Source organism: Sus scrofa, chromosome 2 (genome assembly GCF_054392235.1).
Source record: "Sus scrofa isolate SSC_HxYL_T2T_F1_AM1 chromosome 2, Sscrofa_HxYL_maternal_Yorkshire_Landrace_v2.0, whole genome shotgun sequence".
Taxonomy (NCBI): Eukaryota; Metazoa; Chordata; class Mammalia; order Artiodactyla; family Suidae; genus Sus; species Sus scrofa.
The window spans coordinates 131,860,757-131,875,089 of NC_139384.1; the positions used below are offsets into that span (position 1 = coordinate 131,860,757).

General features: G+C 33.7%; 1 long non-coding RNA gene across 3 annotated transcripts in view; it reads left to right on the top strand.

Moving 5' to 3' along the window:
• LOC110259775 (uncharacterized) overlaps positions 1-14,333 on the top strand; it is a 1,242,567-nt gene that overhangs the window by 497,471 nt on the left and 730,763 nt on the right. For all 3 annotated transcript variants that reach the window (XR_014838625.1, XR_014838626.1, XR_002341858.2), the window contains one exon: positions 5,781-5,887. This is a non-coding gene — a long non-coding RNA (uncharacterized LOC110259775). The remainder of the gene's footprint in view (positions 1-5,780; positions 5,888-14,333) is intronic.

Sequence of the window (14,333 nt, forward strand, 5' to 3'; positions counted from 1 at the left end):
AATAAAACTTTATTTATAGCTATAGGGGGAGGACTGGATTGACCCATGGGCCACAGTGTGCTATTGCTGGTTTAATAAATATTGAATTAATAAACTGTTAGTAACAAAAAAGCAGTTTCCCAAATTTGAGAAAGAATAACAGATCATATTAATATTATTAAAAGGATCATTTACAGAAACAGGTTTAATTAAGGAAAACATGAAGATGAGAGGTGGTCATGAAAATATGTTAGTGTTTTCTGAAATGATAGCCTCAAAATCCATTTAAATATACTTAAGCAAAATATACTCAGAGACAGTTTGCTTAAATCAGTGATGACTAGAAACTGAGCAGATCCACAACTTTTGAGAATGGATGTCAATCCATTTCTTTAGAAGAGAGAGATATGTCCTATCTAAGATTAAAAAAAAAAGACATCTTGCTCTAAAATTGGCAGAGAATGAACCAAGTTAACATAGAACAAGAAATTATTTTTAATCTAATTTTTCTTGTGTTAATTTGTGACATACTCTTTTTAGAATTGCTCATAAAGAAGGTTGCCAAGTTATGTCAAAAACGCTGAAAAGATTTGCTATGTAACATTCCAGAGTACAGTCTATGGCATCCATGGCGAATACAATTGCTCATTATTCCCATTCATCACATTCTTGGCAGTAATGACATTTTAACCGGTTCCAAAGGCCACATACTCTCTTCTCAGTTTTTATTGGGTGTGAACATGCCCGGTTTCAAAATGGCTTTGGTCAAATGGCCCACATTTTAGCAAAATATCTGCATACTTTAGTAAAGAACTATAGATGGCCCTTTTTGGAAGTGATAAGCTATGCCAACAAAAAACTCTATCTTCCTGTCCTGTATCTTATTACTAACAGCAGATTATACATTGTAAAAGACATAGTTAAACGCCAGCGTGACAAGTGCAATGGGATGGTGTACTTGTCACATTAGAAAAGTTCTAATCTTGATTCATGTCATAATGAGGACACCTGTAGTTTTTCTTCTTTTCCAGTTTGTTGTAAGTAAACTAGAAATCCGGTCACTTGTAGCATGAATATAGGATAGTAGAAGAGCGTGCAGTCTTTGATTAAATAGCCTTTAAGGGCAGAGTGACCTTTGTGCCACTTATAAAGAATGATTGCTGGAGCTCTTTTTCAGTTCAAAACAAACTGTTTGCTTCAGAAATAATTTTTTTTCTGGGTGATATATAGGAATATGAAAAAGAAAATATATGAAACAGGTAATTGAGCTGCTTTCAGCTTCAAATGAATCTTAATTACCACTGGGATCATTTTAGAACATTAGGGATATATATGGTGAAGGACAGGAGAAAAATGGAGATAATTCAGAGATGAGAGATACAAGTACAGAATAAGGGAAAATGGGGCAGAGATATAAAACTGAGTCCTTTTATTGAATGTGTTAAAGGCAACATGAGAGACATTTCCAAAACAGGAGGCTGGGAAACTTGTGTCATTCTGCCCATGGTCACGTCACGTCGTTGGTGTGTGTGTGTGTGTTCATGTGCGTGTGTGTGCACACATAGCCTAGGGGAATAGGATTCTCCATTTTCCCACTACCTATAAATTCCCATTAAGTTGCCATCTCTGAACTCAGCAGCCTGAAAGAGTGGAGTATCTCAAAAAAGTCAGAGGATTTTGGTCCTTCAAACTGTTTTACATAATGTAGTTCCTTCAGTACCTTTAGTAATGTAGTGTTTATCAGGAGAATCCAAAAATATTTAGTTTATTAACTATTACTTTTATAATTAACATGGGCTTAAATGTACAGCCAGTGTCATAGTTAATGTATATATGCAAGCACTTCCTTCTTTTGTATGGAATGATAATTTAAGTAATAATTATGACATAAAATTATTTAACAATTGTCTGAAGTCATTTAAATTTTACAGTTAAAATTATAAAAGAGTAATAACATTACAGATACTACTTAAAGTAAGTAGAATAATGTGTGAATCAAAATTTGTCCATCTCAAAGGAAAGTATTACATCTTACATTTTATATCCTGTTTCACCATTTTAAATTTTAAACAAAAGTAAAAACTCTGAGTGCTTACAAAGACAGACAAAATTGATAGATTTAGGCTTTGTCTCTTTATCAGTTTTCTAATAATTTTTGTTTAGAATTCACTGAGTGCAGGAATATGTAGTATCACATGTGGAGGTATGAACTGTATTCAACTCAAGATTGAAAAATTTTGAGTCATTACAAACATTCTCTCCAGCGCAATTGTGTCCCTAGGCTGGCATTTGTCATTTCTCAGAGCTGACAGCATAAAGAGGACTTGTCCAAAGTGACCCTCATATAGAACATACCTTACTCCATAGGGCAAAGTAATAAAAATAGGCCTGTCTGAAGGTTAAATAATTATTAAAATTCAGTAACTGAGGAAATTGTTTAGAACTATATAAAAGATTTTTTGCTCAGGAACCATATCTTTTTACTAATAGTTTTGTAACTGTCTGATATATGGCAATGATAGAAAGGAGACTGACTTTTGGTTAGGTTGGAATGTGTGTAGATTCTCTAGAAAAGATGCTCACTCTCTTACTTTACCCATTCAAGCTGATTACTTGTGGAGGGGGTTGTTATAAAATCTCACATTCTATGGAGGGGTCTACTGAACCAGAACTGAAGTAGCTCTCTACAGAACGGTGCTACATTTAGGTTAAAAAGGGACATCTTCAGGAATTGTGGGCATTGATATAAGGGAACTGGAATTTTATCTTACACATTAAGATCTAAGTGATCAATATACAGATGGTTGTTTCAAACTATTTCCAAGCTTACTTTCTTTTCTTTTTGCCTTTTAAGGCTGCACCCGGGGCATATGGAGGTTCCCAGGTTAGGAGTCCAATCGGAGCTACAGCTGCCAGCCTATGCCATAGCCACAGCAACATCAGATCTGAGCCATGTCTGTGACCTACACCACACCTCATGGCAACGCCAGATCCTTAACCCACTGAATGAGGCCAGGGATTGAACTGGCAACCTCATGGTTTCTAGTCAGATTCGTTTCCTTTGCACCACGATGGGAACTCCCTCCAAGCTTACTTTCTTAAGTGGAGACAATGTGAATACACATATATGAGTGACAACTGGGTGGCAACAACAAAAATTTTATTCAATGAACACCAAAAGGAGAAAGTGCTGAGCTAAAGCCAGGATAACACTTTAGAAAACAGATCAGTTTATAAAATTTCTAATCCACATACAGCCAAGAATGGAAGATTATACATGTCTGTCCAAGGAGAAGATTCAATTCATGGGAATCTTTTTCTAGCATCCATTTGTTTTATATGCTTTTGTTTTTTTCCCTCCATGAATGTGTGTAAAGCTGAGCATTTGCACCAGAAGAAAACCTAGTCTGTTTTCCATTTTTCTTCCTGAGTGCTATTGAAATAACATGTTCATACTTTATGACCTCTAATCAGAAGGGAATTTAAGTTGCTTTGTCTATCCACATTATTTTGGGGCATTATACACTCAGGATTGTAAATTGTGTACTTAAAGTATTTTATTGGAAAAGATGTCCTCCTTTGTTTATGAGTACATTGACAATCATAGAAACAGGCAGTCACGTCCCAAAAGGAGTGTGCTGACCAGGATGCATAATTTGTCGCACATGCCCAAGTAGTCAAAACATTCATAATTTGAACCTGAATAGATGGATTTCTCCAACTGTTTTCCATAACAGACCCTCAGAGAGAAGTTTTGAATATACTATCATCAAATTCCATAACAACTGGAATTCCAAGTCCTTATTGTAGAAAAAATCTTGTTTCAGTTTCTGAAAAACAAGAAACTGTTTTTTTCTTGACGTACTGTCACAATAATAGGAAATTTTTCTTATTTTCAGTGTCTTTTCTAATGATATCAAACTAATTATAATTTGGGTCAGAATATACCTCTGTGACTTAAACATTTATATCCTCTACCTCTTTAAAATTTAATATTTGTTTTTCTTTTAAAATTTCTGGACATTTTGAACCCAATTCTCCCCTTGTATGAAGGACACATAAACCGAGCTACAAGGGCAAATGTATTAGAAACATACAAATACTTATACTCCAATTTCCTTGCCCTTATTGAAAATTCAGTTCCCTTAAGTAGGAGTACGAAAGGCTTTACAGTTAAAATTTACAAAATGTTTTCTGTCCATTAAACTTAAAACTAGAAGTAAAGCAGAATTGAAAATAGGAAGTTAACCCTCAACCCTGCATGATTAGAGTAAGCTTAGTGACCAGTTCTTCACAATCCATGAGTGTGGTAAAACCAATACCTCTTCATTCAGCAAATAGTCCCACGGAAAACTAGATTTAGAATGGAGGTTTCATTACATTCCTCAAGTGAATTATCAGCCTGTTCCTTCTAAACACCAATAGTACCTTTTCATACCTCACGTTTCGTATTACCTGTCTCTCAATCTGTTCTGTGATTCATAAGCACTGCCAGGCTTCTTTAGGGTGAAAGCTCTGGAATACCTTGGAGTGTGGGTGTTCTGAGGACTGTGATTTTCATCATTTTTTTAGATAAAACACCCCTCTGAATATCTGATGAAAACGTTGTACTTACATATAAAAGGTTACATACCAATTTGGGAGTGGGGGTTGGGGGTACAAAGTCTCTTGACTCCTAAAGTCTTCTGTTCTACATGGCAAGTGTCTGGTCACTCTCAGAGGGCACATAGCATCTCCTTGCAACTGTACTTAGACATGATGACAGCCCTGCCAACTCCATGCAGTTGACTTACTGCATCCTTTTAAACTGTGAAAGAATGCGTATGAGGAGGAATTAAAAACTATCATTTTTATTTTAAATATCTGTCAGTATAAAATCAAGCTCAGTTAAAGGAGGGCATTTTTTTCAATCTTTCATATTGCTGGTTCTGCAAAAATAAGATGCCTTTTATAAACATAGTGGATTATCAGGACATTGCCTCCCTCAGGAGCTCAGCATCACCAGGGGTCACAAAGCAAACACGCAAACAAACCTGCACTGTGAAAGCCGAACAGCCCTTATACTGTCACTAAAATCCAGGTCACTTCCATAGTGCCTAATATGTAACCATGAATTAGTTATAAGTGAAGAGAATGGCCTGAGTTGAAATATGAGATAATGTTTATTTTTTATTTTTCTAACTCTCTTATTGACTGTGGTCTCCTGAATCGAAAGTTAAAATGTGCTTTGTGGAGTGAAAGTGGGTCCAGTATGTAGAAAACATGACACATAATTTATCTCGAATGTCATTTAAATGTGCTTGTCTATTCCTTTTAAAATAATCATTTTTATCCCAAACCTGGAGCCAGCTACAATGAAATTTTTACGCATGATCCCTTAGACTTATTCATGTTATCCATTGCATTTATTGTAGCTGATAGAGTAAAAAACTGGATTCTGTGTATATTTCAAATATAATTTTTTATGACCAACATTAAAAAAATGCTGGCTATCTCCCAGATCCTGTACTCAGCACCTGCACCAGTTCACTTAATACTCAGAACAAATCTATAAAGAGGCTTCTATTGTCCCTAATTTGCATAGGGGAACAGATACAGATTCTCTGCGCTATACAGAGAAACTGGGTTGCTGCAGGCAATGTGCTGAGTCACAATGGACCTGGGATGTAAAGCCAGAGGCCGCTAACCCAAATATTGAGCTCTTACCTGACATCTGTCATGTGTGATAAGGAGTAAATTATTTACTTTAAATTATCTAAACATCCTTTCCCATCCACATCTTTTCCCACCTTGCTCTGCAGAGATATTAGACTGAATGGTGATAAAGACAATCTAACTTTGAAAGATGAAGAATCCAAATACTCCAGAATTGTTCGCTGTCACAGACTACTAACTACAGCATTACAAAGTGAGTCTCTTCAAATTTTAAGATAAGTACAGGGCTGGTGACTGTGCACTTTTGTATATCATGGGGACTTCTTGTTCCTTGATTTATAAAGTGACTTAAACCATAATTTTTTGAGGAAGTTACATTGTTTTCATTCAACTCTTCTCATGTCAATGTGTGGTGATATGGAAAGACCTATGAGAGAAATATTGGTTAGCTGGTGATGTCAAAACTTAGGAAGGGAAGTCAATCCAGGGATGAATTAAACTCAAAGATCTTCTGAATTAAAACACTTGCTTATGCTGATGCATTGAGAGAAATATAGTAGAAAAAGCTCGTATGTGTGTAGGTTAATCTATGCATATATATGTGTGTGTATTTGCTTATTTTACAGTTTGTGAACAATTAACGGTGAAACGCTCCTTTTTAATCATTTTTAAGTGGTTAATCTTCAGTCTTTACCATATATTTGCTTTACCAGTGGTATTTTTCCCTTTCCTATAGATACATTTTCATTTTTTTAAAGTTTTGTTATAGTTGATTAACAACATTTTGATTATTTCTGCAGTGCAAGAGTGACTCAGTTATATATATCTATACACACATCAGTTCTTTTCCAAATTATTTTCCCATATAGTTTATCACAAAATATTGGGTAGAGTTTCCTGTGCTCTGCAGCAGGTCTCTGTTGGCCAGTCATTCCATACACCCTAGTGTGCATATGCCAATCTCAAAACCCCAGTCCATCCCTCTCCCACCTGTATACTAGTAACCATAAGTGGTTATCAAAGTCTGTGAGTCTGTTTTTGTTCTTGAAATAAATTAATTTGTATCCTTAGAGTTCACGTAAAAGTGACATGATGATTTGTCTTTCACTGTCTGACTTGACTTCACTTAGTTTGATAATCTCTAGGTCCATCAATATTGCCACAAATGGCATTATTTCATCCTTTTTATGGCTTAGTAATATTCTATTGTGTGTACGTTCCACATCTTTTTTATACATTCCTCTGTTGATGGACATTTGTTTCCATTATTTATATTGGCTAGTGTAAATATTGCTGCAGTGAACATTGGGGTGCCTGTATCTTTTCAAATTATGGCTTTCTCCAGATCTATGTCCAAGAGTGGGATTGCTGTATCAATGGTAGTTCTAGTTTTAGCTTTCTGAGGAACTTCCATAGTGTTTTCCAAAGTGGTTATACCAGTTTACATTCCCACTTTATACTATACTACAAAGCTACAGTAATTAAAACAGTATGGTACTGGCACAAAAACAGAAAAATAGAACAATGAAAGAGGATAGAAAGCCCATTTTGAAAAACACTATGGAACAGTGTAGGAGGATTCCCTTACCTCCGCATCCTCTCCAGCATTTATTGTTTGTAGATTTTTTGATGATGGCCATTCTGTCTTGTGTAAGGGGGTACCTCATAGTAGTTTTGATTTGAATTTATCTAATGAATGCTGTTGAGCATCTTTTCATGATTTTTTTGGCCATCTTTATGTCTTCTTTGGGGAAATGTGTATTTAGATCTTCCCTTTTTTTTTAAGATATTGAGCTGAATAAAGTGTTTCTATATTTTGGAGATTAATAGCTTCTTTTGAAAATATTTTCTCCCATTTTGTGAGTTGTCTTTTTGTTTTGTGTATGGGTTCCTTTTCTGTGCAAAACTTTTTAAGTTCAATTAGGTCCCATGTTTTAATTTTTGGTTTTATTTTCACTGCTCTAGGAGGTAGATTTTAAAAGATATTGATTTGGTTTATTATGTGATTCTGCTATGTTTTCCTCTGAGAGTTTTATAGTATCTGGTCTTGTATTTAGGTCTTTAACCCATTTTGAGTTTATTTTTTTTATAGTGTAAGAGTGTGTTCTAATTTCATTCTTTTTACATATATGTTCAGTTTTCCCAGCACCACTTTTTGAAGAGGAAGTCTTTTCTCCATTGCATATTCTTGCCTCCTTTTTTGTAGTTTAGTTGAGCACAGCAGGGTGTGTACATGTGTGTGTTACAGGCTTTCTGTCTTCTTTCTTCTATTTTTCTGTTTTTGTGCCAGTGCCATACTGTTTTAATTAATGTAGCTTTGTAGTATAGTATAAAGTCAGGGAGTCTGATTCCTCCAGTTCCATTTTTCTTAGGATTGCTTTGGGTATTTGGGGTTTTTTGTTTTTCCATACAAATTTTAGCATTTTTAGTTCTAGTTCTTTGAAAAGTGCCGTTGAAACTTCAATAGGGATTGTGTTGAATTCATAGATTGTCTTGAGTAGTATAGTAATTTTGGAAATATTCTCTCCATCCAAGAACATGGCATATCCTTACAGCTGTTTGTGTCTTTGATTTTTTTTCTTCAGCATCTTATAATATTTTAGCACACAAGTATTTTGCCTCTTTAGGTAGGTTTATTCCTAGGTATTTTATTATTTTTTAGTTGGAAATACTTCATTGTTAAAATATGATAACCATCATCTGGGCCTTTAGTGAGAGTTAAAAACTTTTTAGAGTCAAAACATTTTTTGCTGGTGCAAGGTCTTGCCTCCATGTTGATGGCTGCTGACTGATCCCATGATAGTTGCTAAAGGTTGGGGACACTGTGGCAAGTTCCTAAAATCAGACAGAAGAGAGGTTTGCCTCATAGATGGACTATTTCTTTCATAAACAATTTCTCTGTAGCATGCAATGCTGTTGCATCTTACCCACAGTAGAACTTCTTTCAGAATTGGAGTCTATCCTCTCAAATTGCTGCTGCTAATATTTTGTTATTTTTGATGTGATAGTAAATGGGATTGCTTCCCAATTTCTCTTTTTAATATTTCAGTGTTAGTATATAAAAATGGAAGATATTTCTCTATATTAATTTTGTATCCTTTGACTTTACTGAATTCCTTGATGAACTCTAACGGTTTTCTTGTGGTATCTTTAGGATTTTCTATGTATGGTATCATATCTGCAAGCAGTGATGGTTTTACTTAATCTTTTCCAACTTGGATTCCTTATACTTATTTTTCTTCTCTGATTGCCTTGGCTAAGACTTCCAAAACTACATTGAATAAAAGTAGTAAGAGTGGACATCCTTGTCTTGTTCCTGATATTAGGGAGAATTATTTCAGCTTCTAACCATTGAGATTGATGTTAGCTGTGGGTTTGCAATATATGCCCTTTATTATGTTGAGGTAGGTTTCCTCTATGCCCACTTTTTGGAAGGTTTTTATCATCAATGGGCATTGGATTTTATCAAAAGCTTTTTCTGCCCCTACTGAGGTGATTATATGATATTTATTCTTCATTTTGATAATTTGTATCACACTGACTGATTTGAGGATATTGAAAAATCTTTGCATCTCTGGGACAAATCCACCTTGATTGTGGTATTTGATTCTTTTAATGTATTGATGGATTTGTTTCACTAGTAGTTTGTTGAAGATTTTTGAGTCTGTGATAATCAGTGATATTGGCCTGTAATTTATTTTTTTCGTGTGGTATCTTTGTCTGGTTTTGGTATCAGGGTGATGGTGGCCTCATATAATGAGTTTGGGAGTTTTACTTCTTCTGCAATTTTTTGGAATAATTTCATAACAATACCTGTTAACTCTTCTCTAATTGATTAAATTTACCTATGAAGACATATGGTCCTGGGCTTTTATTTTTTGGAAGTTTTTAAATCAGAATTTCAGTACTTGTGATTGTTCTGTTCATCTTTTCCATTTCTTCCTGGTTCAGTCTTGGAAGATTGTACTTTTCTAAGAATTTGTCCATTTCTTCTAGGCTGTCCATTTTATCAACATATTATTTCTTACACTAATATCTTAGGATTTTTTGTATTTCTGTGATGTTCATTTTAACATCTCCTTTTTAATCTCTAATTTTATTGATTTAAGCCCACTACCTTTTTTTTTGATGAGTCTGGCTAAGGGTTAATCAATTTTGTTGATCTTTTCAAAGAACCAGATTTTAGTTTTATTGTTAATTAGTTCTTTGCATGATCCATTACATTTTTCTTTCCAAAGACTTATTCTTGTGAGTTCCCTTTGTGGCGCAGCAGTAACAAATTCGACTAATGTTCACGAGAATGCGGGTTTGATCCCTGGCCTCACTCACTGGGTTAAGGATCTGGTGTGGCTGTGAGTGTGGTGTAGTTTGCAGTTTGCACATGTGGCTCAGATCTGGCATTGCCATGGCTGTGGTGTAGGCTGGAAGCTGCAGCTCCAATTCAATCCCTAGTCTGGGAACTTCCATATGCTGTGAGTGCATCCCTAAAAAGCAAAAAGATAAAAAGAAAAAAGAAACCATCATTCTTGTATTAATACTGTCTTTCCTGTTTCTTAATAAGTTTTAAATATTTTCTTTATGAGGTTACTTTTATAGGATATATAGTTTTTTCCTAGGCTTAAATCTTTACACAACAAATTATCAAAACACATAATGAAATGTAGGAGATACACAAAAACATCAATAGCAAGCAGAAATTACTTTATATCAATAAAGCTATGAAAAATAAAGTAAATGGAATAAGAGACTACCTTCTTGATTAAGACCTTTAATTGCTTCATTTTAATTTGTGGGTTCAGTTACCCATTTATTTCTGGAGCATATCTTGATTCATTTATAATGTGGTATGTGTCATTAATTCATACCAATTTTGCAATTTAGGTTTTGGGTTTTCTGTAACCTAGGGATTTTTTGAAATGTATTTAGAGAAATTACTTTTGCTTACCCTTTTGTTATTAGAATTTTTACATTGAAGTATAGTTATAGTCTCTGTGCTGTCTACACTTTGGGAAATAGGTGAACATTTTCATTCTGTCCAAAAATATTGTCAATTTAAAAAATTATTTTAAATATTTTTGAAATTATTTTTTATGGGTACCAGAAAAGAATGTATATCTTATATTTGAAAAGTATAGAGTTTGATCTGGACATTAACATATACTTATATAATTAAAATAAATCTAACTATAATTAAACCATATATAACATAAATATCAAAAAATGTAAGTATAAATTTATATCAAAAATACACTCTTATTCCATTTACTTTATTTTTCATAGCTTTATTGATATAAAGTAATTTCTGCTTGCTATTGATGTTTTTGTGTATTTCCTACATTTCACTATGTAAGTGTTTTGATACTTTATTGTGTAAAGATTTATTAGAGTTACAATCTCATTGTTGTCCTTGCTTCATTAACACCTTGTTTTGCATTAAACTTTTTGAAATCAATGATACTGCAATAACTTTCTTCCTAATGGCGTCAGTTTCGTCTAAATCTGTCCAGCTTTTTAATTTTAATTTAAGCGGCTTGTAACATTACATGTTTTGTATGAAGTATAGTGTGATTTTTATGTTTTTGGATCAACTTTCATCTTTTTATAATGGTAGGATATTTTATGCCTCTTTAACTTCAGATTTTTATGTAGCCTTTCCTCATCAAGTTTTAAAACATCTTTTAAAATTTTATTTTCCACGTAGATTAGTCTTTATATGTATATAATTTTTTTCCTCTGCTGTGTTCAACCAAATTATAATCTTCTTTATTTTTCCCTTGTTTTTTTAATTCATATTTTGTCTGAATCAGGTTTTTTGTATTGTTTTCGAAAAGGATCATAATTTCCCATATTGCTCATTTTATAAAATATTTTCTTTTATTTGAATATTTGAGGTGTAAAATAATTTTTGGCTAGAACTGTTGTTTTCCCTCAGAATGTTGTTGATACTGTTGCTAATGTATTATATCAGCACCCCCTAGATTCCCCCAGCCCTGCCCTCCTCATAGTACCCTTTTGAAATTCCTCAATTTTTTTTCTGCTTTAAAACTTAAAAACAATTTTTTTCTTATTATTCAAACCAGGTGTGTATTCCTTGATTCTTTTTTATAATTTGTTTTTCCTGTTAAATTAAAATTTGGTTCTATCTTTATTAGTTAGCAATTTTAGGTATTTATTTCCAGCAGATTTAATTCTCATCTATCTTTGCATATTATATTTTAACTTTTCTTTTTCCATTTATGAGTTGTCTTCTGCAGAAACACTAATTATATATCCATCACCTCTTCTGCTCTGTGTATTTGGACAGGAGATGAACAAAGTAAAGGAGAAGGGAGAGAGTAAAACTTGAACCATTCCTAAACATCAGAGCTGTAGAGAGCTTTGAGCCCTCAGATCCAGTGCCTTCAATTTTCAAAGCAAATGTCTGAAGATAAGAATTTAATTATTTAAGTGCAAAGATGCACACATTGAGAAAATCTTTTGGAAAATTTGGATGAAGCTACCTCAACATTAGCCCATGTTGTTTCTGTATAATTTACAAATTTTGCAAAACACAGTTGCATATTTATTACGGGAAAATAATTTCATAACATTGATGTCATCCTTATATGGGGCAGTGTATATTAATTTGTTAGTATAGGGCATAGCCTATAATTAATGATCTATTAAACTATTATGGGAGGGAGGGCACATGGAGGAAACTGCTAATGAAGTATCGGCATATTCTTACTCCAAAACTAATGTGTATTCCATCCATTTGAAGCGAAAATAAAAACTTTATTTAATCCTTCATTTAAGTGGAACAGTTTACTTCAACATCTCAAATAACTCATGACTTCTTAACTCTGCTGGCTTGCTTCATGATGCATTTTCCTGTTGAGCATATCATCCAGTTTATTCTTCATTAATCCATCAGTATAATTTTCATCACGCCAAAGACCCTACCCACTCTAGAAAACCTTTAAGACTCATCTTTTTTGCCAGGGCAGTATATACTCTTACCTGGCAGAATGTTAACTTGTTTCTATTCTCCAGGGGTATATTTTCAAGTTTGCTTTGTCTCCCTGAGCACTCTTTTAATTTAACTAAGAATATAAGTCCTGCATTTTTGTTTTGTGTTTCTTACAGAACTTCATATAGTGCAATCTCTACTGTCAATACTGGGCAAGAACTTCCAGAAGATGTAATAGCTAGTTTATCCATTTTCTCTTTCCGATGGACTTGCCCTCATTACTATATGATAATCAGACATTGAGTGAATTGTCAGTGTTATTCAGATTTATACAGTTAAATAAAAACATTTCTGTGTTTAAGTATAGCGCTTGTACAGAATCTCCCCTACCTTATATTTTCTTTTTGCTGCGACAGATTGAGTACATCCAGGTGAGCTATTTTTATCCCTTTTAGGCTACATTGAATACCCATCAAGTGTGATTTTATTTTTTATCCAAAATACTTGTTTTAGTAATTCCTTAAATCTATGACACTTGTTAACTTATTGATCTTCTGCCCATATAGTGTTCAGAGTAAGGGAACCCAGACCACTTGAGACCATGAAGTGATCAAGTGCTTTTGTCACTCTACATAGGTCTTAATTCATGCTTTTGATTACTTTATAGTATTTATCTTCAAATTTAACTTTAAACTTCAAAAATTAGAGGGCTTGCTCATTATATTTCTTTGACATCCCAAATTTTATCTCTGTTAGCAAAAAAAAAATATATGAAAATTAGTTTAGAAAATTTGGCCTTTAAACATAATCATACTGACTTTCATGGGATTAATAATTCATGTATTTTATCGCATTTGGGGCATTTCAAGAGGTCTGTTTATTCTTATATTTTCTGTGCAGTCAGTAAATTCTGTAGCTCTTAAAACCCATGACATAAAATATAGGTTTGAAAAGCTGTAACACTATCAATACATTAATATTTATGTAGCTCTTTTCATGACAAACATTCTAAAATGCTCTCCAGCATAATAAAATGAATTAAAGGATGAAGAGAACGTGGATGCTTACATGTCAAAAGGTCACTTTAACAGACAAATCAAATGAATCTGCTTAGCAAAGTGATTGACCAATTTACACAAAAGACAGCACCTCCTCTTAGGTGACCTCAGGCTTGGGAAGCTAGAGAATTAGAAGTAGCCTGTCAGCAATCAGGAAAGTCAAACTGACCAAGGCCTTTCTACTTACTTAGGTAAGATAGTACCATCCCCATTGTACTGTAAACCACTGGGGCTTCAGCCCATGGGCTATTTTCATAACTCTATTAATATGACTTTGCATCTCTAAATATAAATAAAGGTAAGTAAGCTGATAAAATGCAGTCATAAAGGCATCTTTAATTTATTGTGGGGTATTATTTTCTTCACACATCACAGAAACAAATTATTGATACAAATTATGCTAATTTCTTTCTATGATGGGGTCATCCATGAGTGAAAGATAAATCTGGAGGACAGATACCCTTTAATGCATACCTACTGCTTCTCTAATTGTGTGTCATTTCCACATAATTCCCTTTAAAAATGAATGGTTCTATGAAAAGATATTCTTCAACTTAAGATGTTTGGTACTAATTTGAAAAAAGGGGGAAGAACTGAGTAATAATAAATGATGCTGCTAAATTATACAGTCACAGAAACGAAGGAATGGAAGAGACTGGGACATTTTATATAATCTTCAATTACTCTATATT